Consider the following 27704-nt stretch of genomic DNA (forward strand, 5'->3'; position numbering starts at 1 on the left):
AAATAGCAGAGGTAGCTCACGTGGTGTTAAATCATAAACAAACAAATAAATGATTGACTGGACTGATTAATTTGAATCAAAACAAGTGACTGTGTTTATTAGCAAGACATTGAATCATTCATTTAACCAATTTATTTATTTATTTTTAAATGCTGATTCACTTCTGGGATAAAAAAAAATATATCTTTCTAAGTGAGTCATTGAATAATTGTTCAAAAGCAAGGAATCATTCAGAAATAAATATTGTGTGTGTTGCAAAGCATTGTTTGGAACTATATATTTTAAATTATTATTTCCAATTTGTCATCTTCAAAAACCTTGCTAGTCTACGGATAAGATCCTGCATTCAATCTGTTTCTTGTCATATTTTTGTGAAATGCTTTGATGATATCAAACAACTAATAAACATTTTGGTATTTAATTACACTGATCAGATTAACTAACAACACATATTTGACCAGCTCAATCTTTAGAGGAACTATTACAGTACATGCAATGAAATAGTTGCATATAGTATGCATTAGCTAAAATCTCCCTTGCAGAAGCATTTAGCCTCTCATCATTTTTAAATGTTTACAAATTCAAGATGTTTCACAGTCATTTGGGCTTTTTTTTTAAGCTGAAACATCACAAAATCTATTATGTGATGGGCAAACATGTTCTAGTGTGTGAATCATGCTGAGGAACATCGGGGTCATTTTAGTCAAGCTTTACTTATCGTGAGGTTTAAAAGAAAAAAAGGAAAGGGACATTCCCAACAGGAGAGATCTGGACAGACAGATTTAATTCCACTTTAGGAGCTGAATTTATCTGCTGCTGGCATTTCCCCAGTTACAAAGCCTTATAGGGATGGGAAAAGGGGAACACATTGCTTTATCTGCGTTATCTACTCTTTCTCTAGAAGGGAAATTTATTTTTAAAAATAAATATGCCATTGCCTGCAGTGTCTCTTTTGTTTCTGTCGAAGAAAGACAAAGCACATCTCTATTTGATGTATGAGGCACAGAAAAATGAAACTTTTATAGTCTGAGCGATTGCCCAGAGATTCCTATCAACCTAACAAACCTTATAAAAACAATGTGGAAATGAAGGGAGGGAGGTAAAGGTGGATATACCGATAGGTAGAGAGGACTGCAGGAATGGAGAAGAAAAAGATAGAGAAGAAACGAAGAGGAGGACTTTAAAGGTGCCAAACAATGGAGGATCCAGCTTCCATCTCAGCATAGAGCTCTATTAGTCTATCCTATAGTTACACATGTGAGGAAGAGGAGGAGTGAAGGGATAGAAAATGCTGACTTTGATTTTCTACTAGATCTGCTCTGCTAAACATGCATTGAAACCTCTTTATGCATGGATAACCTGTAGCCGTTTAGCCAGGAAAGTGAGAGGAAGTGAGAGTACAATGGTGACAGCTGTGTCTGGATGCTGTGCAATGCAAGGCCATTACAGCCTACAGTTTGTTTTTTTAACATGCACTACTGTTTAAAAGTTTGGGGTCGGTCAGAATTTTTTGTTTTTGTGTTTTTTGTTTATTTGTTTTTATTATTTATAAATATTTATTATTATTATTTATTTATTCATTTATTTTTTATTTTTTGATGAAAGTGAGTTCCCTATCTGTCGGTCACTACGAGTTATGTCGAACGACATATGGGGTCTCACTTGGGAGGCAAATCATCTCTGAGTTTAAGAGAAAACCAGTCCCAGTTGCGCTGTCATACTAGACTAGAGTGCCCCCCCCCCCCTTCATGTTACACTTAAGCCCGTTCTCTCCTCAGGGTAGCGGGTGTGTTTCCTTTCAGTGTGTGGCACCCAGTGTCCAGTCTGCGGCAGAAGGATTGTGCCTCTATCTGAGAGGACAGCAGTGCCTGGTAAAGCATCATAACAAAATGGAAACCACTGCGGCAGATTTATTTATTTATTTTTTCTCCATTCACTCCTCTCTCAGCATGGTTTCCAGTGGTAATTCCCATTATGTTACAAGCTCTATAAACAAAGGGAGTGTGAACTGTTGCTTTGGTAGCTTATCTTGCTACCCAGTTTTATTTCTTTTTTAAGTAAATAATGCTTGAAAAAATAATGCTTTTTTTAACAAAATAAAGTTGTGCATACACACACTGATACATACATTAAAAATGGGTATAGAAAATAATCACACCTCTATAAAATAAACACATTTTGTTGTTTTGCAGCCTGAAATGAGGAAGGACACAGTTTTTTTTTTTTCAGCTGTATTTACTCTACCTATAGATCTATAACATCCAGCATCACATCCTCTTTCAAAAAACTTATCTTCCAGAATCTGGCAGTAAGTTTTGGGAGTTAATTTTTTTAAATATTTGTAAAAATGAACTCCCAAAACTTACTGTCAGATACGTTTTTGAAAGAGTGGTACAAAAGGATGTGATGCTGCTCAAGAGTCACTCTCAACTTATCTGCCCATAAAGCCTATTAAAAATAAATCAGTCTTCATGTATTTCACAACACATCAGCATGTTATTCTTATTAAGTGAGGGTCTATTTTCTAAGGATTTTTTTTTTTTTTACCCAAGCAAAATCTCTGAGAACCTGATACTTTTGGAGACTCCAGGTAGGTTGTAGTTTTGGAAAGCGGTGGCGCTAGAGACTAAATGATTCCTTATGGTTTCACACCTAATTCTTTACCATAATTCTTAATTCTTTAGCAGGTCACGTCACTTTTCCTCTCCACCTGTTTTTGGGGTGTGGAGTGATAAAGGAAGTGTGTGTGTATACACACACACACACACACACACACACACACAGAGAGAGAGAGATTTGAAAACATCATTGCTGTATTCTAGTTTAAAAAATCTTAATATGAAGAACATTATTCGATACTTTTCAAATAAATGCAAGTTTAGTCAATACATTTAAAATAATTAGGTAGATTGATTAAAAAAAGGAAACTGTTGCCTTCATATTTTAAAATAATATTTCATTTTTTTACAGGGCAGATAATTATCATAACAATAATAATGCAGATCATAATACAAAGCCAGTGGTTGTTGTTCCTCCAGCTGATGCCCCTGCAGTGAGATGTGTAGAGGCTGCTATATTGTGTGACAGGTTTATCTTTTCTTGAAGTGTAATTTTACACCTCAGTTCATTTGATGATCGTGTAGCATAAGTGCTCTCCCAATAGCAGGGAGATGAATAACTGGTTTTAACCACATTTTGTGCCTCACCTTAGACTGCCATTAGCCTGCACAGTTGCCCCCTCACCTTTGATCTCTTCTAGAGGAACAAAATAGAAGACAAAGACATGTGATATTCATGTACCCAGCAACATCTCTTTCTTTCCTTCTCGCTCCATTTCTGTCATGTGCAATAACACTGCATGCACCTGTACATGCTGAGAAGGAAATTTATTTAGATTTGTTGAAGATCTCTGGAGGCAGCAGAATGACTGCAACAGTTCTGAATGCAAGGAACAGTTGAGGCATGCTCATACACATTCTGCCAGCTTACCGTTCTTCCCGGATCTTCACACTGAGGTGTCAAAGACCTGGGCTAGACCGATGTCAGCGCGCATTTACACCCACACTTCAAACATTTATTCTAATATTATGGGTGCTAAAAATGAAGGTTATGTGACGATGCCGAGGGCAGAAGAGACGCTCGCGAGCTATCTCTCTCCCGAATCGGCATCATCACTTAAAGCTACGGCGCTCCCCACCAGACCTTTAAAAAATACTTCGGCGGCTGGCCAAGCGGCAGAATGCATGCACACTATGGCTATAAAGCAGGCTTATCAGGCTGACCTGCTTAAAGAGGCTAGCGAGCAGGGAGAATTTTCAGCTGATATTATTAAAGAATTGAGGCAGTCTGCTGATCTTTCTCTCCGGGCAACCAAGGAGACGGCTAGATCTATTGGCCGTTCTATGGCAGCCCTGGTGGCCACGGAGAGGCATTTATGGTTAAACCAGTCTAAAATGAATGAGAGAGAAAAATCTGTTCTTTTAAATGCCCCAGTTTCTCCTAGGGGTCTTTTTGGTGAGGCATTACAATCTGTCACTGAGAGGTTCCAGGAAGAGAATAAACAGTCTGCCACTTTTCATAAATTTATCCCGCTCAAAGTTAAGATTTCTGGGGCTGCTGGGCGAGGGCACCCCCAGCCGTCGAGTAGCTCCTCAAAGAGAGTGCAACAGAAGTAGAGTGTCGCGTCTCGTGCCCCCCCACAGAGAGACTGGAGGGACGAGGCGGGACTCTCTCAGGCGCGGTCTTCAAAGGGCAGGGCTGATCTGAGGACAGTCATTGCCGCCAAGCAGGCCACGTCAAAGAGGTCCTGACGCCAAAAGTATCAAGGCTCTGAGGGTGGTCCCCAACGAGAGAGACTTGAGTTCACCTTACTTGACAGTGCCCTGTCTCTCCTGGTGCCCTCAGGGGTCCGTTCTATTAACCCTGCCGATACAGGGCATAGAAGGGGCCGGTGAGTGTTTTCCCGAGGGACGCTCGCCCCCTCCGAGGAGGGCCTTGGAGTGTTCAGACCAGTCGTTCACTGCCGGTGTGCCGTTACAGGGCACTGTGTCTGTCACTCACAATATTCAACCAGAGACCAGCCTCGAGAGGCTGGTTCCCTTAGTAGATTTTCTGGAGGAGTGGAAAAATCTTCCCAATGTGTCTCAGTGGGTCCTGCACACAGTCGAGAGAGGTTATGCCATTCAATTCAGGTCGCCTCCTCCTCAGTTCAGAGGGGTTCTAAGCACAGTAGTGGGCCCCGAGCAGGCGCTGGTCATAGAACAGGAGGTAAAAAGTCTGCTGCTAAAAGGAGCTATAGAACGGGTTCCTCCCCCCAGCAGGGAGTCAGGATATTACCGCTGTTACTTTATTGTTCCAAATAAAGACGGGGGATTGCGTCCCATTTTAGATCTGCGTCTCTTGAACCGCTCTGTAGGGAAGCTCAAATTCAAGATGCTAACACTCAAACAAATCGTGTCACAAATCAGGTCCGAGGACTGGTTTGTCACGGTAGATCTAAAAGACGCTTACTTCCACATATCGATCCTCCCTCAACACAGGAAGTTCCTGAGGTTCGCTTTCGGGGGCGAAGCGTACCAGTATTCGGGTCCTTCCGTTCGGTCTAGCACTGTCACCCCGAACATTCACGAAATGTATGGATGCTGCTATAGCTCCTCTGAGACTTCAGGGCATTCGCATTCTGAATTATATCGACAATTGGTTAATTCTAGCTCAATCGGAACATCAGGCAGTTCGGCATCGAGATGTCGTTCTTGCTCACATCAAGAGTTTGGGGTTGAGGCTCAACGCCAAGAAGAGTGTACTTTCTCCACATCAGAGAACCACTTTTCTAGGTGTGGTATGGGATTCGACGACAATGCAGGCACGACTGTCACCTGCTCGTATTGCTTCGATTCTCACCTCTGTGCATCAGGTCAAGATAGGCCAGTCACTCACTGTGAAACAGTTTCAGAAACTATTAGGTCTCATGGCAGCAGCGTCCAACGTGATACCTTTTGGCCTCTTGCACATGAGACCGCTACAGAGGTGGCTCAGATCCAAGGGATTCTCCCCGAGGGGAAATCCGTTTTGCACGATCTTGAGTTCGTGACAATATCATCGCGCCTTGATCATGTGGAAAGATTCTTGGTTTCTTTCTCAAGATCCCATGCTGGGAGCTCCTTGTCGTCGTGTTACACTAACGATGGGTGTCTCTCTCACGATCATGAGTGTTTGCCCAGCTCAGGGTCTGTGGCAGGACCACCATCTCTCGTGGCATATAAATTGTCTTGAAATGTTGGCAGTGTTTCAGGCTCTGAAACACTTCCTCCCAGACCTGAGGGGCCACCATGTTCTTGTCCGGACAGACAACACATCGGTGTTCTCTTATATAAACCATCAGGGGGGTCTGCGTTCTCGCCCGCTTTACAAACTAGCATGTCAGATCCTTCTTTGGTCCCAGGGGAAAATTCTTTCGCTGAGAGCTATTTATCTCCCAGGGTATCTGAATCAGGGGGCAGACATCCTGTTGAGACAGGGACCAAGGCCCGGGGAATGGAGACTTCACCCCGAGGTGGTGGAGCTTCTGTGGGAACACTTCGGTCGTGCCGAGGTAGACCTATTTGCTTCCCGAGAGACATCAAACTGCCCACTGTGGTTCTCTCTCAGCCATCCAGCCCCCCTGGGGTTGGATGCCATGGTGCAGGCATGGCCAAGGTCATGCCTGTATGCTTTTCCCCCGATTGCTCTGCTCCCGGGAGTTCTGGAGAGGGTTCGCCAAGATGGGCTCAGTCTTTTGTTAATAGCCCCGCTCTGGACGGCCCGAGTATGGTTTGCGGACCTAGTGTCTCTCCTCAACGGCTCTCCCCTGGAGATACCGGTCAGGAGAGACCTACTCTCTCAGGCGAGTGGGTCAATCCTTCACCCCCGCCCAGAACTATGGAGGCTGTGGGCTTGGCCTCTGAGGGAGCCCAGCTCATAGAATCTGGTGTCTTGACTGAGGTTGTTGAGACCATCCTCCATCCCAGAGCTCCCGCCAAAGGAAGATTTATGCCGCGAGGTGGAAACTCTTCACTTCCTAGTGTGGAGAGCACCAGCAGGACCCAGTTAACTGCCCGGTTGGTACAGTGCTGGAGTTCCTGCAGGACCGTCTCTCCACGGGGTTATCCCACTCCACACTGAAGGTGTATATGGAGGCCTTAGCTGCTTACCACGGCCCTTCGAGTGGAGGTTCTCTTGGGAGACACCCACTTATATCTCGCTTCCTCCGTGGCACCTTGAGGCTGAGGCCAGTAGTACGTACGAGGGTGCCATCCCGGGACCTGGCCATCATTCTAGAGGGGCTCTGCCTAGCTCCTTTCGAGCCCATTGAAGAAGTGTCAGAAAGGTTTCTTACTCTTAAAACTATTTTTCTTCTTGCTATCTCATCTCTAAAAAGAATTGGAGATATTCAAGCACTTTCTGTGGCTCCCTCGTGCCTGGAATCTGCTCCTGGCATGGCTAAGGCTTTTCTTCATCCCAGGCCAGGATATGTTCCTAAGGTTCCTACTACGGTAGTTAGACCTATCATACTGCAGAATTTCTGTCCTCCTCCTTTTTTGACGTCTGACCAGGAGAAACTCAATTTGCTTTGCCCAGTGAGGGCTTTAGATGCATATGTCCATAGGGCTGCCCTGTGGAGGAAATCAGAACAGTTGTTTATCTGTTTCGGGTCACCCAACAAGGGGGGTCCTGCATCTAAGCAAAGGATGAGCAAGTGGGTGGTTGAGGCCATCTCACTTGCGTGTGAATCGGCAGGCCAGCTGTCACCTTTGGCTGTACAGGCCCATTCTACTAGGAGTATGGCCGCTTCTAAAGCTCTTATTGCTGGGGCTGATCTTCAAGATGTTTGTGATGTGGCAGGATGGTCCTCACCGCACACATTCATCAGATTTTATAGTCTTGATCTTAGCTCTACTCCTGTGGCGCAGGTTCTCTCGTCGGCTTGTGTTTCCTAACCACACTACGGGGACTGGCTCGTGTGGGGACGTGGTTATTAGCATTCCCAATGCGAGTTCACGCAGCGGTAGTTCCTGAAGGGGAACGTCCTGGGTTACATATGTAACCCTAGTTCCCAGAAGGGAACGGACGCTGCGTGTCCTGCCATACTCTCAGCATCCCCTTGGATCGCTTGCTTCAGTACAGTCGAAGCTGATGTGCTTGTGATTCTGGGGTGCTTTATAATTTCCTGGTCGATGACGTCATTCTCCGTGATGCTCACTCTCGCCATTGACTGATTTCATTCATGCTTCAGACGCACTACGCTGGGGCGTTCCCACTGCGAGTTCACGCAGCGTCCGTTCCCTTCAGGGAACTAGGGTTACATACATTGTAAAATAGAAAGTAAAAAATTTAAGAATATCAAGGGTGTAAGAACAAAGTTAAAATTACAAGAAATAAAATTACAATTTTTTGAGACTTTGTCATTGAAAAAGATTTTCACAGTTTTCAGAATGTTAAAAGTGAAAAAATGTAAGACAAAACTGCAAGAAATAAAATCGTAACCCAAAAATGGTGTACATTTCTGAGATATTAAGTCACATTGTAAAATATAAATTCACAATTTTGAGAATGCTGAGAGTGTATAAAAAAGGTCTGAAAACGTAAAATCAGAAATATGAAAAATGAATAAGGGAAAAAAAGTATAAACCTATCACGTAAAAAAAGCTAAACATGAAGTCTTTGCACCTTTTATGCCTATGGCATATATAAGTAAATTAAAAGTATGTATAGTACCTTAGGTATACATGTTATTAGTGTAACTTTTGTTGCATCCTATCATTTATTTCAAAACACACACCACATTTTAATGTAATTATAGTTTAAATTAGGTCAAATGTTTGGCAGAATGTCCAGCTTCACTCAGCAGATGGTAGGCATGTGCTTCAGCTCCCTCAGTGCATTGTGCGTGTGTGTCTGTATGTGTCCACTTGTGCACTCCTCTCCCTTTGCAGATGGTCCTATGTGTTGACTACTGCATTTACAGCAGATCTGTCTGGAGAAGAGAGATTTATTCCTGAGGGTCATTTGTGACTCCTTCTGTTAGCACTTCTCTCTGGAGAGATGGGATATGATGAAACAGTATTTATTGGAGACAAACAAGCCCTTCTCGCTTACTGTTACTTTGCTCTTTCCCCATGCACTTATTCACATTGATTTATGCAAAGCATTGTCAGATGGCCTCAAATTGAATGTAGAATTATGCATGTGTGTAGAACTAGGTGACATGTTGAATTTGTCTTCACCCTGCAGTTAATAAAAAAATAAATAATAAAAAAAACATTTTTCATGGGCCGTTCTGTGATATAGTCTTCTTCATTAATAATAATGTGTGTGAAGTGCTAGCAATGTGGAACAAGAAAATATTAATGAAATTCAGTTATTTAAATGTGTGATGAATTAATGGTGTACAAAAGATAGATTGACAGATTTTTTTTTTTCCCCACAACATGCTGCCACTGGTTCCTATGTAAATCAATCATAGTTATTAATAAGGAGTTATTTCAGCTTAAAATAGATTAATGCTAGTTGTTAAATATTTTAAAGGGGTCATGAACTGAGAAATCAAATTTTCTTTAATCTTTCTTAGTTTCTAAACTCAAAACTTTCTCGTTAGTTAAAACAGTTTTTATTGAAACAAAGCTCAGAAAATGACTCGCTTTGGAATGTGAGACTTGATGATATAATGGTGTGCTTCAGCACCACTTCCGCAGGAGAAGATCAACGTTTGCTTCTATATCACTGCATGTTTAGCTCCACTCACTGATGCGCACTTGTAATAGGAGAGGAAATACTAGAGAGACACAACCACAGGATTACTCCAACCGAACCATACAGATGAAGTTACAAGAATATAAGACACTGTGTACTGCAAGTTGTGAAAAAATAGTCTTTGAATTGCTTTCCTTGCGATCCTAATTTTATCTAGATTGGACGCGAGTGCAGTTGCATCATGCTGGAAATCCATTTCTCTTTCAGGTCAGAAGAGGCGCGAATGATTGTAGTATGTCAGAAATAGAGCAGGACATCAGTTTACTGTCAGGGATTTGTTGAATAGTAGATTATAATGGGTTCTGTTGTCTATAGTCACGTTGCACAGCTCGATTCCGGTGTAAACACGCCAGACAGTATGTTGCAACACAAATGTGTTTTTAGCACAATTGCATTGTCTGTTCCAAATCAGTTGATATATATTGAGTATTAATTGTATTTTTAAACTAAATGACCCATGTTGTTTTCAGAATAGGTCACAGCAATGTCCATGTGTCATTTTAAAGGTTCCATATGTAGCAATACGTGGCCGTCTAGTAGTGACTACGCCACCCCGAATTACCGGGGAAATAATCTAATAAATAGGACACAAGTCCGTTTACTCAGGAGAGGCAAGAGACGTGAGTTCACATTGAAACAGGCAATTTTTATTAAAGAAAGCAATTAAACAAATAACACAATCAATTGTGTCATTTCGTAATCAAAAAGGCAACCAAAACAAAAAGAATATGATCACTGCAGGGGCTGAGACCACAGAGAAGCAGGCTAGCTATAGCTGCATATGGCAATCAAACACACTTTGAAGAATCACTCCACTACAAAATAGTGATAAAAAGTCACACCACACTTATAACCCCTACTTAGGGTGAAGGCCTGCAGCTAAAACCACCAGCCTGCCTCCAGGAAAACCCAGCTCCTGCAGAATACAGAAAAGAAATAAATATAGAAATGATTAGAGATAAACCAAATCACAATGAGACAAATAATGAAAACAAAAATCAAGTTATAAGATAAATGGTCATCTATAATAAAGACAAAGAAAATAAATATAAACCATTCAAATGGTCACAACACAAAAATCACACAATCAGTCCAACCTACACAAATGATGGGACCAGTTTGGTAGGCTAATTATCACTCCATGTAATAAATCACAGGTATTTAACAGTGATGATCATGCGGCTAAGGACTGGTAACAAAACCAGCCACATTCATACAACATAAACAACATATTGCCTGAGCAATAAATAAAGTGGAGTCCAGCAGTGATATTCGGCTTCCACAAAGCAGCAAACGTGGCTCAATGAAGCATGGATTGCTGACAGCAAGTTGCTAAAGTAGCTGCTCAGCCTGGCTTTAACACGGGCAAAAGAGAACTCCCTGATTCAATTTCGGCGCGCGCACACAAACAATCACAGGCACACGGAAATCATATGACAGTCATTTGATGTTAATGAGTCAATAAACAGCTGATACTCCGACGCAGCTATGAGGAGACGTCACACCAATGGGAGACCGAAGGCACGCCACACACAATGTGAGTGTCGCCACGAGAACGTGCACAGCCTCGATGGCCGAGTGTCACACTCCACGGTCTCTTGGAATGAATGACAAAGGGGCGGGCTTTCAATGACGTATCCCAGGGAGCATCCAAAGAGTCTATATACCCCAAGGGGCAGAACCCTATTGGCCATATATGTAATGAGGGTGACGTGGCAACGAGTCACTCACTTCACCACATTTTACCCACCCTTTTGTGTCGTCGCCCCGACGATAGACTACCAATCACTACGTATTAGTCCCAAGGCCTAAACAACCTAGAAGTTATGCTGGATATAGACCCTGGAACACACGGGACATCCCTCACACTCTCCACTGATCGAGGAAGATGGTAAATATTAGGGTGTTGACCAGCAGTAGCTCGTCTCGTTCGTCGTACTGCTCCAACACCATCTCCCTCTCTTTGAACTGGCTGAGGAATAGACACCCCTGCCTGGCTCGAATCAACATCCGGTGCCAACTCACCAGTTACAGAGGGAGCAGACACTATTGGAGGTGGCCCCACCATTTCCGGCGGCGGTGATGCCGGTGGCTGGCACCTAGATACGGCTGCTGGTTGTAATGCTACGGTTTGGCCTGACCCAGCCTGCCAATTGTCAGAAACGGCCACCCAAAGGTCTACTTCCTCTACATCCCCCAATGACGACGGCGTCCCTACTAAAGGGCTGTCAGAAGATACAACTCTTGGAGATTCTCGTTGGATACGAGTCCTCATTGACGAACGATGAACGTGCCGGATCTTACTCAGGTCGTCCGTAGGTGCCACAGCATATACAGACCCTCCATCTATAGGAGCTCTCACAATCTGATACACCACTGAGCTCCACAGGTCCTGAATTTTATGACGGCCTCTCACGCTGTGATCCCGGAGATAAATCAGCTGACCCTCCCTCAGTGGTGCATCGCGAGCGTGTTGGTCATGCAGTCTCTTACGTCGCTCAGCGGCAACCTTCAAACGCCCTCGTGCCCCTTCAAATGCCACATGCATCCTAGCTTGATGCTCTACCATCCACTCATGGACCCCACCCCCTCCAGATTCCTGGACCCTACCCAACAGAAAATCCACAGGGAGTCTAGGCTCCTGTCCAAACATCAGGAGATATGGAGACTCACCTGTACTCTGGTGAGGGGTGGTGTTGTAACAGAACAAGATCTGCGGAAGGCAAGATGCCCAGTCCCGTTTACGGGAGGTCGGCAGAGTGCGAAGAAGGTTATGAAGGGTTCGATTGAACCGTTCACACTGGCCGTTGCCTGCCGGATGATAAGGTGTAGTTCGAGATTTTTCGATCCCATAGAACCTACAGAGTTGTTTCATAAGGGCAGACTCGAAATTCCGGCCCTGGTCGGAGTGAATACGACCTGGAACCCCAAACCTGAAAAACCACTCGGTCACCAAAGCCTGTACTACGGTCTCAGCTCGCTGATCTCTAGTGGGGACAGCCAGAGTAAATTTACTGAACACGTCCGTTAACACCAACACATTCTCATGTCCAGAACTGGAGGGCTCAAGCAGGGTAAAATCGATAGCTAGGATTTCATTTGGCCTAGACGCCAACACATGACCCATAAAACCCCGAGCAGTTGGCTGGACGTCTTTAGCCAGCTGGCATCGTTCGCACTCCCGACACCACTGTGCCACTTCTGCCGACATCCCCGGCCAGTAACACCGCTGACGCACTAATTCAGTAGTGCGTTCAACACCCTGGTGTCCATGATGTTGATGCAACTCAGTCAAAACCTCATGCTTTAAAGCTGCCGGCAAAATCAACTGTAGCACCTCCTCACCCCCATCAGGGCGTGACACACGTCGATAAAGGACCCCATCCTTTTTTAAAAGACGGTCCCACTGCTGAAGCAATGTTAGAACAGACTTTGGGAGCTGCTGGCGCACCGCAGAGCTGGGAAAAGAACCCTGTTCCCAAAATGCCAAAACCTTCTGAATATCCGGATCCGCCTCTTGTAACAAACTCAAATCCTCAAGAGAAAAACTGGGCAATGCTGCAATTACTGCTTGATTCACCTGTACTACCGGTTCGGCCTCTGCCACCTGCCTTACCACAGCTGGAATTATGGTCCCCGGTAAGAAACTCTCCCGAATCTCCTGACAACCCAAATTCTGTCTAGAAAGAGCGTCAGCATTTCGGTTGCTCCTGCCAGAACGATACCGAACCTCAAAGTCAAACGCGGCCAACTGGGCCGCCCAACGTTGTTCGGTAGCTCCCAGTTTAGCAGATGTCAGGTGGCTAAGAGGATTGTTGTCAGTATAGACAAGGCACTTCTGACCCAATAGGTACTCCCTAAACTTCTCGGTCATTGCCCACTTGAGCGCCACAAATTCCAACTTCATGGAACTATAGTTAGTCATGTTGCGCTCAGTGGGCCTCAGGCCGCGGCTGGCATAAGCAATAGGGCGTACCTTACCCCCCTGCTCTTGGGAGAGGACGGCACCAAGCCCACTATGGCTTGCATCCACCTCCAAGATAAAGGGCCGGGAGAAGTCTGCATATGCCAACACGGGGGAAGTAGACAACCTGTTCTTTAACCCTTCAAAGCTTAGCTGACACTGTTCAGTCCAAGCACCAGCAAACCCCTGATCCCCTCTTTTTCTGGATCCCAAACCAGTACACACTGCAACCAGCTTATGTAGGGGTGCTGCCAATTTGGCAAACCCCTCCACAAAACGGCGATAGTAACTGGCGAAACCCAGAAACGAGCGCAACTCTGCCACATTAGATGGAATTCGCCAATCAGCTACCGCATCAATCTTCGCAGGGTCTGTTGATACCCCTTCAGCTGATATAACGTGGCCCAAATACTTCACCTCTCTTTGGAAAAACGCACACTTACCTAGCTTGACCTTAAGTCCTTCACGTTCTAACCTACTCAACACCACCTCCAACCGCTCCAGATGTTGTGCTACAGAGGTGGAAAATACTACCACATCATCCAAGTATAAGAGCAAGGATTGACACTGTTGGTCCCCGAACAGACGCTCCATTAACCTCTGAAAGGTGCCAGGGGCATTACACAAGCCAAATGGCATACGGTTCCACTCAAAGAGTCCAAAGGGTGTACAAAAAGCTGTCTTAAACCGATCTTTCTCTGTGACTGGAACCTGATTATACCCACTGGCCAAATCGAGGGTCGAAAAACATTTTGCACCACTCAGAGAATCAAGGGACTCGTCTATTCGGGGCAAAGGGAACGCGTCTTTCCTAGTCCTGGCGTTAAGCTGACGGTAGTCAACACACATGCGCAGTCCACCATCTTTCTTTTTAACCAGTACGATTGGTGAGGCATATGGACTACAGCTCTCTCGAATTATATCAGCCTCAAGCAACTGATTTATGTGGGCCTTTACCACCTCGTACTCCGATGGGGGTATGCGCCGGAAACGCTGCCGAATTGGAGTCTCATCCACCAAGGGGATATCATGTGAAATTAAATTTGTACAACCTAAATCCGTCTCCTGAGTAGAGAACACTGCCTGAAATCTACGGAGTAAAGACTTCACCTGACTCTGCTCTCCCTCTGACAAAATCGACAAGTCCATGGCCTCCACCTGCTCCTGCACAGTAGGTGCTACTTCTGCGCTTTGCGACCCCACAAGAGCAACAACCGGCTGGACCTCTGTAACACCTGTGGGTAAACTGATCACATAAACACTGCTCAACGTGCCCATAATTGACCGTGGATAGAGCACTACATCAGTCACACCAACATTAACAACAGGTATATAAGCTGTCCCTTGGCTCACCCGAACTACTGCAGGAGAAGCCAATAACCCAGCGGGCAAACCGGATTCAGGAGGCTCAAAGAGTACGGTTCCCGCAGAGAATTCATCAGAGCAAGTTGCCGGAACAAATTTAAGCATGCCCCCTGGGATACGGCAAGGCCTACGGCCCCGTACACGGACCTTACCTATATGGTTTGTGCCGGATACATTAACACTACAATATTGTAATGCTTGAGATACGAGTTGCGGAGCTTTAGACACATCAGGCAAGTTAAAGAGAGCGGGGCCATGTTGACTAAAGAGATCCTGGTAGCATCGTTTTAAAACATTCATTCCAAGGATCCCTGGAATCCGATCACACAAGCCACCAGGAGGATCTTTAACAACAAGAACCCCACAATTGGAAACGACTTGGCCACAGAGCTCAATATCCAGCTCTATGTAACCAATATAAGGAATGGCAAACCCGTTAGCGGCGCGAAGCTGTAACCACTGACATGACTTAAGTCGCTCCTGTCCCCATGTTGCAAATTGTCGCTGAAAAAAGCTTTCCGTAATGGTGGAGACCATTGAGCCGGTGTCAACCAAGCACGGCACCGATACTCCACCTATGGAAACAACAAGATGAGGACAGGACGACATTAAACTAGACGCCGCAACAGAACCCGTCGGTAAAACTGAGCCGGTAATGTCCCCAATCGAGCTGTGACTCCGCAGCTCGATGGGCACTAGTTTTCCGACTGCACGGAAGTAGATAACTGCCTATCTCCAGCAATAGGTACAGTGGAATGAGGAGCACGTTGAAGAACCCGCTCCTCATTACACTCTCGGGCAAAATGGCCTGGTTTTTGACACCTTCTACAGATTATAGGTCCACTACGAGGGACTCGATTACGCATCTCTGGGCCTGACAGTCGAGCGAAACTTTGAGTGAGGCGATTTAACTGCTCTTGCTGTGCTTTCAGCATTTCCCTTAACTCACCCAACTCAGACGTCTGGGGTGAACTACGAGCTACCACCCATGAATCTCCGTGAACGCCATACTGAATTCCATGTGCCACTGGAACGGATAAACTTCGGGCCCTCACACCCCCCGGCATCCCTTCCTGCTCCCATCGTAGGGCTTCACTCCTCACCTCTAATAAAGTAGAATTGGGCTGTCGGCGCACCAGCTGTTTAAGCTCACGTCTCAACATACTGTTATTGACATATTCAACGAACTGATCACGTAACAACATTTCAGCATTTGCCATTACGTTCGGTGACTGTTGCTTAACCTTCTCCAGCAGACTCATCAAGGCGAGGGAAAACTCCAAGAGTGTTTCCCCCTCCTGTTGTCTTCGGGAGAAGAAAGCTTCCTGCAAGGCTACATACGACACTGAACATCCATACAATTCACGCAATGCCTTAATAATTTTCTCAGGGTCCGCTCGCTCTGTCTCTGACCGATATCGGATCTCTTCTCGCGCCTCCCCCTCCAAGTGGTCAAAGAGAAAGAAGGCCTGATCCGCAGGGGATAAATGACGGGTTCTCATACAAGCTTTAGCTTCCTCCACCCATTCATCAATATTTACCCCAGCCCTCCCACTAAATTTTGGACACCTTCTATCTCTAGGTACAAATACCAGCCTATCAGTAACTGGAATATTACCAGTCGCCGCTGGAAGTATAGGGGCAGTAACTGTGGCAGAGGTGCTAGGTCCCGCCACATTGACACCCTGCAATTCAGAGGCCCTCTCTTGTCGCAATTTCTCATTGTCAGCTCTAAGCTGAGCTACAAGCTCTCTTAGTTCTTGTAATTCTCCCTCCATTCTAATAGCACGTACCTACTTAATTTAGCAGAACTCAGCACCCACAACAAATGGAGGTCAAGCCAAAAACTGCAATCGTCTGAGCACACGTCTGCTGCTTTGTTCCCTGAAGGAAAAGAAAAAGAAACACCAAACACACAAAAAAAGAAAATTAAATTATTAGAACAAAATATACAACTCACGTCTCTGCCAGATATTCTGTGCGACCCTGCCGACTACGCCACTTGTAGCAATACGTGGCCGTCTAGTAGTGACTACGCCACCCCGAATTACCGGGGAAATAATCTAATAAATAGGACACAAGTCCGTTTACTCAGGAGAGGCAAGAGACGTGAGTTCACATTGAAACAGGCAATTTTTATTAAAGAAAGCAATTAAACAAATAACACAATCAATTGTGTCATTTCGTAATCAAAAAGGCAACCAAAACAAAAAGAATATGATCACTGCAGGGGCTGAGACCACAGAGAAGCAGGCTAGCTATAGCTGCATATGGCAATCAAACACACTTTGAAGAATCACTCCACTACAAAATAGTGATAAAAAGTCACACCACACTTATAACCCCTACTTAGGGTGAAGGCCTGCAGCTAAAACCACCAGCCTGCCTCCAGGAAAACCCAGCTCCTGCAGAATACAGAAAAGAAATAAATATAGAAATGATTAGAGATAAACCAAATCACAATGAGACAAATAATGAAAACAAAAATCAAGTTATAAGATAAATGGTCATCTATAATAAAGACAAAGAAAATAAATATAAACCATTCAAACGGTCACAACACAAAAATCACACAATCAGTCCAACCTACACAAATGATGGGACCAGTTTGGTAGGCTAATTATCACTCCATGTAATAAATCACAGGTATTTAACAGTGATGATCATGCGGCTAAGGACTGGTAACAAAACCAGCCACATTCATACAACATAAACAACATATTGCCTGAGCAATAAATAAAGTGGAGTCCAGCAGTGATATTCGGCTTCCACAAAGCAGCAAACGTGGCTCAATGAAGCATGGATTGCTGACAGCAAGTTGCTAAAGTAGCTGCTCAGCCTGGCTTTAACACGGGCAAAAGAGAACTCCCTGATTCAATTTCGGCGCGCGCACACAAACAATCACAGGCACACGGAAATCATATGACAGTCATTTGATGTTAATGAGTCAATAAACAGCTGATACTCCGACGCAGCTATGAGGAGACGTCACACCAATGGGAGACCGAAGGCACGCCACACACAATGTGAGTGTCGCCACGAGAACGTGCACAGCCTCGATGGCCGAGTGTCACACTCCACGGTCTCTTGGAATGAATGACAAAGGGGCGGGCTTTCAATGACGTATCCCAGGGAGCATCCAAAGAGTCTATATACCCCAAGGGGCAGAACCCTATTGGCCATATATGTAATGAGGGTGACGTGGCAACGAGTCACTCACTTCACCACACATAGAATGCAAAAATCATAGATGCACCAACGAATATAGGAGTCTCCATGTCCACAGAGGACATGATGGTTAAATTTTATTTTCGAAGGAACGATCCCAGAAAAAAAACTGAAAAGACCTATACGTTTGTGCTTACAGTACATTTTACGCCAGACTGCCTCACAAATGAGGATCAGTTCAGCGCTGGAGTTGTGCAAAAATTGCTTCTGGAAGAGGGAATGATACCAATGCTCTGTGTGCAAATTGCCAGACTCCAGACAAAGTAAGCATCACGCCTCATATTTTGTTTTCCAAAATAGCTTCTTGGCTCTCTGTAAGGCTAATGTTGCTAAAGCTACCATTGTCTCCACCTGTTTTCACTAATGCTGCCTTCACGTGCTACCAGAAGGATCGTAAATAGGAATGTATAGTTAAAAATTGCATTTGGAAGTAATGTGAAGTCAGTAACACTTTCACCACCAGTTAAACCATAACACCGGTATGCCCGCGAGCATGAGCTCTTTAAGCTCTGCACTCTTCTGAAAAGGGAAGCGGGGGCACCAGCTCATTTTCATTTAAAGAGGACAAACACAAAATACAGCACGTTTTGGCTCATACCCTAAAAGTCACAATTTCAACAAGCTATAAAACATTATCTGTTGGGTATTTTGAGATTAGACTTCACACACAAACTGTTAGTCAGTCATGGCAGTTGGTGTTTACTTGCAAGTCTTGAATGCACCCTGTCTGTAAAAACAGAACGTTCTGCAGAGAGGCTCAAAAACTGAATATGAAAAAGCCTGTTTCCTATAAATGTTTATTTATTTATTTATTATTACTATTATTATTATTATTATTATTTATTTTATTTTTTATTTGTGTGTGTGTGTGTGTGTGTATATAAAATCACTATAAGTGAACCCCAAAGAACAATAAAAATGTAAAATAAAAAATACAGTTCATGGACTATTTTAAGTGGTTTTATTTGTTATGTTATGTATTAATCTTATGGATTTCATTTCAGCTTTCTATGAGAAATGTAGTTTTTATCATGACAAGAAAAGTTCTTGCTATCTTAAACTATTGACAATAACATGAACACTCATGAGACAAAATTACCATTGAAAAAACGTATATGCAGACCTCAAGAAGACAAAAAGTTATTAAACATGACAAAATCCACAACATTATAAAAATACTCACAATCAGATGCTATATTAATTATTCATGCCGTAGTGCATGCTGGGAAAAGGGCGAATGGGACAAAAAAAAATCCAACTCACCTGCTTTGCTTGCAATTTCAGCATAAATATCTAAGTATTTTTTATTACTTGTCATAACTTGTGTTACTGAAAGTAAATGAATGACAAAATTACTGAATTCAGAATATCTTGTGTCATCATGTTCCACAGAAAGTCACGCATGTTTGGTACAACAGGAGGATGAGTAAAGGATGACAGAATTTTCAAAGCAAATAGAAAATGCATCAATAATTTAAATCTTGTGTAAGAAAATATCAATATTTAAAACTTATCAAAATTATAAACTGTAATCTCTAGCTTCCGCTAACTTATGTACACGCGTTCACGAGAGTTGCGTCTGAGCATATATGACTGGGACTCTACTGATCTTACTTGAAAATTTTCAAGGGAGATTTACTATAAATTAACAGCCCCATTAATGATTCTTCAAGTACTTCAATGTAAAATAGAAAATAAGAAAAGCAGTTCCATAATTTCATCAATAAATAATGCAAAACGGTCAGTGGTGGACAGTAATGAAGTAGCTTTACTTCGTTACTGTACTTAAGTACATTTTTCAAGTATCTGTACTGGATTAGTTTTATTTTGAGTAACTTTTACTTTTAAAAAGCATAAGATTTTACTTTTAACTTCACTACATTTCATACAACATATCGTTACTCCCTATAATATATCATGTGCTCCGACACGCAGAAGCGGTGTCTGATTCATCATGAACGAAGTCTTTTCAAAATAAACTTTTAATCGGATCACAAATCGCACCAAATGATTCGTTTAAGAATTAGAATTATCCAATTGCAGCTGTTCTGGAGTGCTATGACTTTTATAAGCAATCGGGCATATGATGTTCGTACATCGGGCGAAATATCGGCTGAAAAATCCCATAGACAATGCATTGTGGCCAACTTTGAAAAGTCATAGCTCCAAAAGAGAATTTCGCAGAAACATGTGAAGCACCACATTTGAAGATGCTATCAGGCTCTGCGAGAGCATACCCCGCAGTGAGGTATAAATTGTACCCCTGGGGCCCAAGAGCCCCCTAAATTTGCCCCATAGACATACTATGGTGAGGGATCGCCCATGAAACAGTGTGTTTTTCCTACTATGGGAAATTACATATGGATATTTTATTGAACATAACTCTGGATCACAGTGTCATAGAGACAAGTAGGTGGGCTCATTTTAATCAGACAACCAATCAGTCTCTTAGGATTGTGAAGCCTGCATTGTGAAGCTATCAAGCCATATAATGACCAGTTTCTTTTAGTAAATCAGAAATAGACAGCACGAATAGCGTCTTCCGAATCCCGAGTGACTGACTATGAGCCAGTTCTTTTTAATGAATCAAAAACATCCAGCTTAAACCAAGTAGTCCGATTCCCAAATAAATAACTTGTATGAGGTTATTCTTTAGCGGATCAAAAACATACAGCTCAGCCTATTCTGATTTGTGAAATAATTAATATAATCAATTTATTTAATGAATCAGAATCACACTGTGAAAACAATCGTATCCAGTGGTTCATAATTCCAGTCCTCATGCTCCCCAGCTCTGCATATTTTGCACGTCGTTCTTTGTTAACGATTTGACACCTCTTTAGCGGGCCTGTGTCAAAAGCTGCGGTAAACGTTATGCGCCAAATGTAAGGATCTAGAAGAAGAATAAGTATGTGAGATAATAATAGTGATGCTTTTCCTCCGGCAAGCACCACTAATAACAATTAAAAAAAAAACATTCATCAGAATGTAGTCTGACTCTGAACAAATGAATGAATCGAAACGTTGCCTACAGTACAACTTCAATCAATTTACTAACTAATGGGCTGTTCATATGACAGCATGAAAATAAATGCTTTATGTGTTAAGATTTGTGTAAGCACATTTTGCAAGAACCGTTTTCAGTGGTGGACGAAGTACACAAATCAACTTCTTGAGTAAAAGTACAGATACGTATAATAAAATAAATCTCCAGTAAAAGTAAAAGTACTCCTTTTTCAATTTTACTCAAGTGAAAGTACAAAAGTACTCAATTTTTTATGAACTTAAGTAAAAAAGTACTGAAAGATAGATGTTTGCAATTTTATATAGGCTACTTAATTTACCGTCATTTTATATTAGCACATATTTTTTTTATAATCCTACTGCTCAAAATACCTATTTTTTTCCAAAATAACCACTATATGGAGTCAAGATATATTTTTGTTGTTGATATGGACTACGTTGACAGGAGTAATGTTCACTGTGAAGCTTTCACTGTGATGTACCTGAGAGAAAACACAGTTGACCATCTGATTTTCACCAGTAAGAAAAAAAGTATTTTAAAGTTTGTTGTTTTACAGAACATCACAGTTATATATGACATGATAATAAGGCCTGAAGTTAGGAAGAACATTTTAAGGAAAATTATTTCAAGAATCAGCCTGCTCTGACAGCACTTTATTTTTTTTAACAACTGAATCACTTTCTTGTAGTCATTTGTTCAGGATTCAAACTACACTGGTTGAACTGTACAAGAAGAACCTGCCAACAGTATCATTCATTTAAGAAATGCCTTATTTTTTCTGTAACTGGAATACACTGGCCGCACTGTAGATTAAGTAGCAATGTTGTATAGTAGAGCAAAATCTGTCAGAGTATTTTAGTATAGAATTGCAGCCACATTGGCAGAAAAATGTTAGCCGTTCACTCTTCCCAATCATCTGATCAATATGTTTACAAAAAGCTTTTTCTTTTGCCATAAACAGCAGGATGCAAATAGCACTTAGTTTTGGGAACAAGCTCAATCTATAATGAGCCTAATTTACATAAAAAGGAAGTGTGTTTTGCTAAAATGTATGACATTGGTTTAATTTATAAGTTTTGGGTACATTTAGTACTTGGTTCAGATGGATTACTAGTGGTTAGTAAATATAATTCGGGAGTTTGTGCTGAATAGTGTGTGCAAAAGTTAAGTAAATTCAGCGATCAGTATTAAGGCCTTGTTTAGTTTCTCTCTCCACTCCCCACCCAGTCATCTTCATTTAAAGTTCCTCTCTTGACTGGGGTGACAAAGGTGATCCTCTGCCAAGCTCGGCTGGTCAAAGCAATCCTTTTCACTAAAGAGGACCTTGCCCTCCGCCTCCCTGCTCTGTCTCCAATCAGTCCACTTCCCTTCCTCCTGCCACCGCCAAACCATAGAATCCCTCAACCACTCTGGGCATTGCAAACCGTCTCCCTAGGCACTGCAAACGGCCTGCCCCATCTAAATTCCACCGCATCTGACTGTAAAGCAGATCATTAACTCTAACAATGACTTTTGTACGTTCATATGCTCTGGAGAATTCACCATATCCTCATTACACTCTCGCAATTAAGAAATATACTAGTGTGACTTGTTATGCTTTTATAAGAAAGACAATTACACCTTTCATTATTACTGCTCCATTTACACGAGTTAGAGATGCTCTGTTTGCTACTTGTCTCAATGGATGAACATAAATTGCTCCATAAAACTGCCTTGACAGACACATATCACCAGTCAGAAGTGTGGACGTACATACTAATTCTTTATTATTATTGTTTTCCACATTTGAGAATAATAGTAAAGTCAGCAAAACTACATAACAACACTTGTGTGTTAAACGGAGGAATGAAAATGTTTAGTATGTATATATATATTTGGGGTGTAACGGTATGCAAAAATCATGGTTCGGTTAATTTTCGGTACAGTAAGGGAAAGAAATGCAAACATTAAACTGCAGGTTGTTTATTACTATAAACTTTTTTTAACAATTTGTTTACAGTTTTTTCAAAATACTTTTTAATAAAATATATATAAAATAAAAAAAAGAATAATAAATAAAATACTGCTGCAAAGTTCTCCAGTAAATAAAATACTCTCAGTCTCAAACCAATATCATATAATAAAATATAATGAATGACTATGATTACAGTGCAGCATTACCAATCCCAGCTTGTAGGCCTGCTTATATTTAAAATATATATATATAACTTTTCCAAAGTGTAAAATGCAGCATCAACAGTTTCAGTTTTTAGACCTGCTCAGATTTCGTTATTGCGTTGGATCGATCGGAATTAAGAGCAAAGGTCTTTTTAAATGCCGACGGGAGCTGCGTTTGAATTACAATCATTTTTTTTCCTAGTTGTAGTGATGTTCAGACTCGCGTGATGCCTTTTGAAAACCTTAGGCCGGTGACACACTGGCATATTGCACCTGTCAAACATAGTCTATTTTGCCGTCAATACTGTTGATGGTGTCCTTTATCAGTAGGCTTTATATTTATGCTCAACATGAAGTATAGATATTATTGTCGTGAAGACAAGATCCTGGTCTGTTGGCGGCCTCCCTCTATGTCACCTACAGTAGCAGCAGTGCGCCAGCGCCGCGTCAGGCACGATTCTGGTGTTTAAAGACACAGAAAACGCGAAGCAGCCATCACGCAACTGACACGCAGCAGAAATGCACGCTCACGTCACGCAGTCAGTGTGTCACCAGCCTTAGAATCAGCTGCAGGGCGGGATTTGGGCTGACCGCGGAGACTTCCGCCACTTAATATGTTCGTTTGGAAACACGAAAATTTACCTATGTTCCGCATACAAAATATTGCATTCGGTCATTCGGTACACAAGTGCACCATACCGAAAGCCCTGTACCGAAACGGTCAGGTACGAATACACGTACCGTTACACCCCTAATTTGATTTTAATTTTAATGACCACAAAGCCAAGCTGGTGGAATTTGTTTTCAGTACAGCTCTTTGGTACAGGTTCCAACATTACATTAAACAAACAATAAACATATAAAATATAATAACATACATATACATACAGACAAACACATTGATACATAATAATACATAAGGGGTCATGCTTAATCCACAGTCCTCAGCGTTCAGAGTTTATTGTTTATTGCTATTGGGATGAAACTGTTTTTGAAGCGAGTTGTTCTGGAGGCGATTGTCCTGTAACGCCTCCCAGAGGGCAGTAGCTGGAAGGCGTAGTGTGAAGGGTGGGTGATATCAGAAATTATTTTGTGGGCTCTGCGTAGTGTCCGTTTGTGGTAGAGTGATTCAAGGGATGGTAGGGGTGAACCAATGACTTTGGATGCTCTGTTGATGATGCGCTGTAATTTCTTCCGGGAAAGTGTGTCAAGACTGCCAAACCAAACTGTGATGGATGTGGTGAGGATGCTTTCAACGATGGCCGTATAGAAGCGGAGCAGGAGATGAAACCTTACTCTGAACTTCTTGAGCTGTCGGAGATGAAAAAGTCTTTGCTGGGCTTTTTTGTAGATATGATCTGTGTTGATTTTCCATTTGAGGTTGTTGCTGAAATGGGTCCCAAGGAATTTGAATGTATCAATGATGGAGATGGGTTCACCTTCAATGAGCACTGGAGTTTTGGGGGATGGCTGACGTCTTAGGTCGACGATGAGTTCTTTTGTTTTTGATGTATTGAGTAGAAGATCATGGTCTGTACACCAGGTCACTGCTTGGTTGATCTGTGCACGGTATTCGGTTTCTTGGTTGTTGGTGATGAATCCTATGATGGTTGTATCGTCAGCATAGTTGTATAGGCCGACAGAACTATGGTGTGATGTGAGCTGGTTTGTGTAGAGAGAGAATAGCCAGGGTGAGAGAACACAACCTTGAGGTGCGCCTATACTGTGGAACAGAGGGGAGGATGTATAATTGTTAATCTTTACCTTCTGTTGCCTATTCCAGAAAAAATTGTGAATCCAGTGACAGATGCATGGGTCGATATTCATGTCCAGTAATATATTAAAAAGTTTGGCCGGGTTTATTGTATTGAATGCAGAACTGAAATCCATAAACAGGATGCGGGCATATGTATTTGCGGACTCAAGGTGGTTCAGTATGTGATGAAATGCTAAGTTGACGGTGTCCTCAACTGACCTGTTGGCTCTGTATGCAAATTGGAATGGGTCCATGAGGGGGGTGGTGACGGTTTTTAGGTGATTGAGTATGATGTGCTCGAATGATTTCATGACTGCTGATGTCAAGGCAATAGGTCTGTAATCATTGAGGCAGGAGATGGTCTTGGTCTTAGGAACCGGAATGATAATGGATTCTTTGAAGCACTTGGGTACTAAGTTTTGACAGAGGGAGGTATTGAAAATGTCGGCGAAGACCCCAGCCAGTTCTGCAGCGCAGTGGTGGAGAACGGTGGGGCTGATGTTGTCTGGGCCGGGGGCTTTATTCCTCTTAAGTCCCCTGAAGGTGCTCCTCACCTCCTCCTTGTAAATGGTAAAAGGGGGGGAGGGGAGGGGGTTGGGAGGAGATGGTGGTGCAGCCGGTACCTGCTCAAACCTCCCATAAAAGAAGTTGAGTGTATCAGAGAGCTGATTATCGCCGTCAGGTATGGGGGTGGGTTTCTTTTTGTAATTTGTCATGTTTTGAAGTTTTTTCCAGATAAAACGTGTATCATTAGTGGTGATTTGTTCTTCTAGTTTAGTAGCATAGTTGGATTTGGCTCTTCTTATTGCAGATCTCAGTTTGTATTTGGAAGCCAGATATTGTTCTTTTTTTCCTGATAGATGAGCTGCATTTTTCTCCTTTCTTAACTGTTTAATATCTTTGTTAAACCACGGTTTGTTGTTATAGTAGTATTTAATTTTTTTGATTGGTATGCACAGGTCCACACAGTAATTGACGTATGACGTTATTGCGTCGGTGACGTCATGGAGATCGCCTGCAGCATGGAAAACTTCCCAGTCTGTGCAAGCGAAACAACCACAAAGTTTTTTGATGGCCTCTGGGGACCAGCACCGGACGAATTTTGATGGTGACTTTGAGGATTTAACTTTTTGTCTGTATTGTGGAATTAGCAGCAGCATTGCATGGTCGGACCTGCCCAGCTGAGCCCTTGGGAAAGCACGGTAAGCCTCTTTGATGGTAATATAGCAGTGGTCCAGCGTGTTGGTCCCTCTGCTAGGGCAGGCTACCTGCTGATGGTAGCCGGGGAGCTCAGACGACAGATTAGTCTGGTTAAAGTCCCGAGGACAATGACTGCTGCATCCGAGTGTATATTTTCCACTGAGGAGACGTAGTTGGCTAACTCGGCTATGGTGGTGATAGCGTTAGCTATGTACACACAGATCATGATTACTGACGTGAACTCCCGTGGGAGAAATTATGGTCTGCATTTGACAGTGAGGTATTCCAGGTGAGGTGAGCATACATGGGTGAGTTCTGTAGAATTTGTACACCAGCGTTCATTGATCATTATGCAAATACCACCGCCTTTAGACTTGTGCGATAGTTTGGGTAATCTATCGGCACGGTGTAATGTGAAACCTGGAAGTGTTACCGCTTGGTCAGGTACTGATTGATCCAGCCAGGTCTCTGTCAGGCAGATGGCAGACAAGTCACTTTAGTCTTTGTTGGTTTGTAACATAAGTTTGAGTTCATCCATTTTGTGCCGGAGGGATCTAACGTTTGACAGCAGAAGGGCTGGGAGCGGTGGCCGGTGAGGGCGTCTCCTGAACCTAGCAAAGGTTCCTGAGCGACGGCCTTTTTTGGTCGGCAGCCATGGTGTTGAGTGGCTTGATATGTTTAATTCCCGTAATTTCTCCAGCAAGGATGTAGATGGACCCAGATCACTGTGAGAAGTGTATCTGAGGTTTAGGAGCTCCGATCGAGTGTACTGGATTAACCCTCTGGAGTCTAAGGGTATTTTTGGGGCCTGGAGAAGTTTTGTCATGCCCTGACATTTGTGCTTTTTTCAGTTTCTTATAAATATCTAAATGGGTAAAGTCTAATCTCACTGTAATCAGCACAAACTGGGCTATAATAATATAAGAAATGCATGTATGTACATGATTGTGTTTTTGAGAAAAAAAATATTATGCGTGGTTAGTGAAAAACTAAAAATGTTAAAACACTTGAATAAGGCAAAAAAACACATAAAGAACAATGGTTCCCGGGATTTTTGAGAACTGGAGCTTGTAGCCTAGAATTTTTCTTTCTAAATGATGTGAAAATCATCTTGTTTACTCACTCACAGAGAACAGTATATTGATTTAAATTTTCTAAGACACTTTTTGTTGGTAAAAGTCATATGCGAGTAGGCGTCAACTACCATGAATATCATTGTGATTTGCACCTGAGAAGACAAAGGCCTGCATAATGAGCTGCATAATGAGCCATTCAGTCATCTGTGCCACTGAGAGTGAGGAGTTACAAGAAAGAATGCAAGAACAAAATAAATCTACATAATTTTATGTTTGTAGTTTATTTAGAATATATTTAATTATCCCACAACATAATTTAATATCCACTTGGGGGTGCAGTTAATTTAAATAGTTTATTAGAAACAATCAAAGCTGACTTTCAAACAAATTGTTTGGCATCCTTACTCCAGTCACACAATCCTTCAGAATCCTTTTAACAATCTTATTTTCTACAAAAAAAAAACATTTATTGTTATTATTATTATCATTATTATTAATGTTGAAAAGAGCTGAGAATATTTTTCTGGGTTTTTAGGGGGAATAAATTGAAAGAAAAGCATGTTTTTACATTTGTGACAGTTATCTATTTGTTACATTTATATTATTTACATCAAGCTTTTGAATGGTATAGTATTGTATATTGTT

This window comes from Carassius carassius, chromosome 25 (genome assembly GCF_963082965.1).
Source record: "Carassius carassius chromosome 25, fCarCar2.1, whole genome shotgun sequence".
Classification (NCBI taxonomy): Eukaryota; Metazoa; Chordata; class Actinopteri; order Cypriniformes; family Cyprinidae; genus Carassius; species Carassius carassius.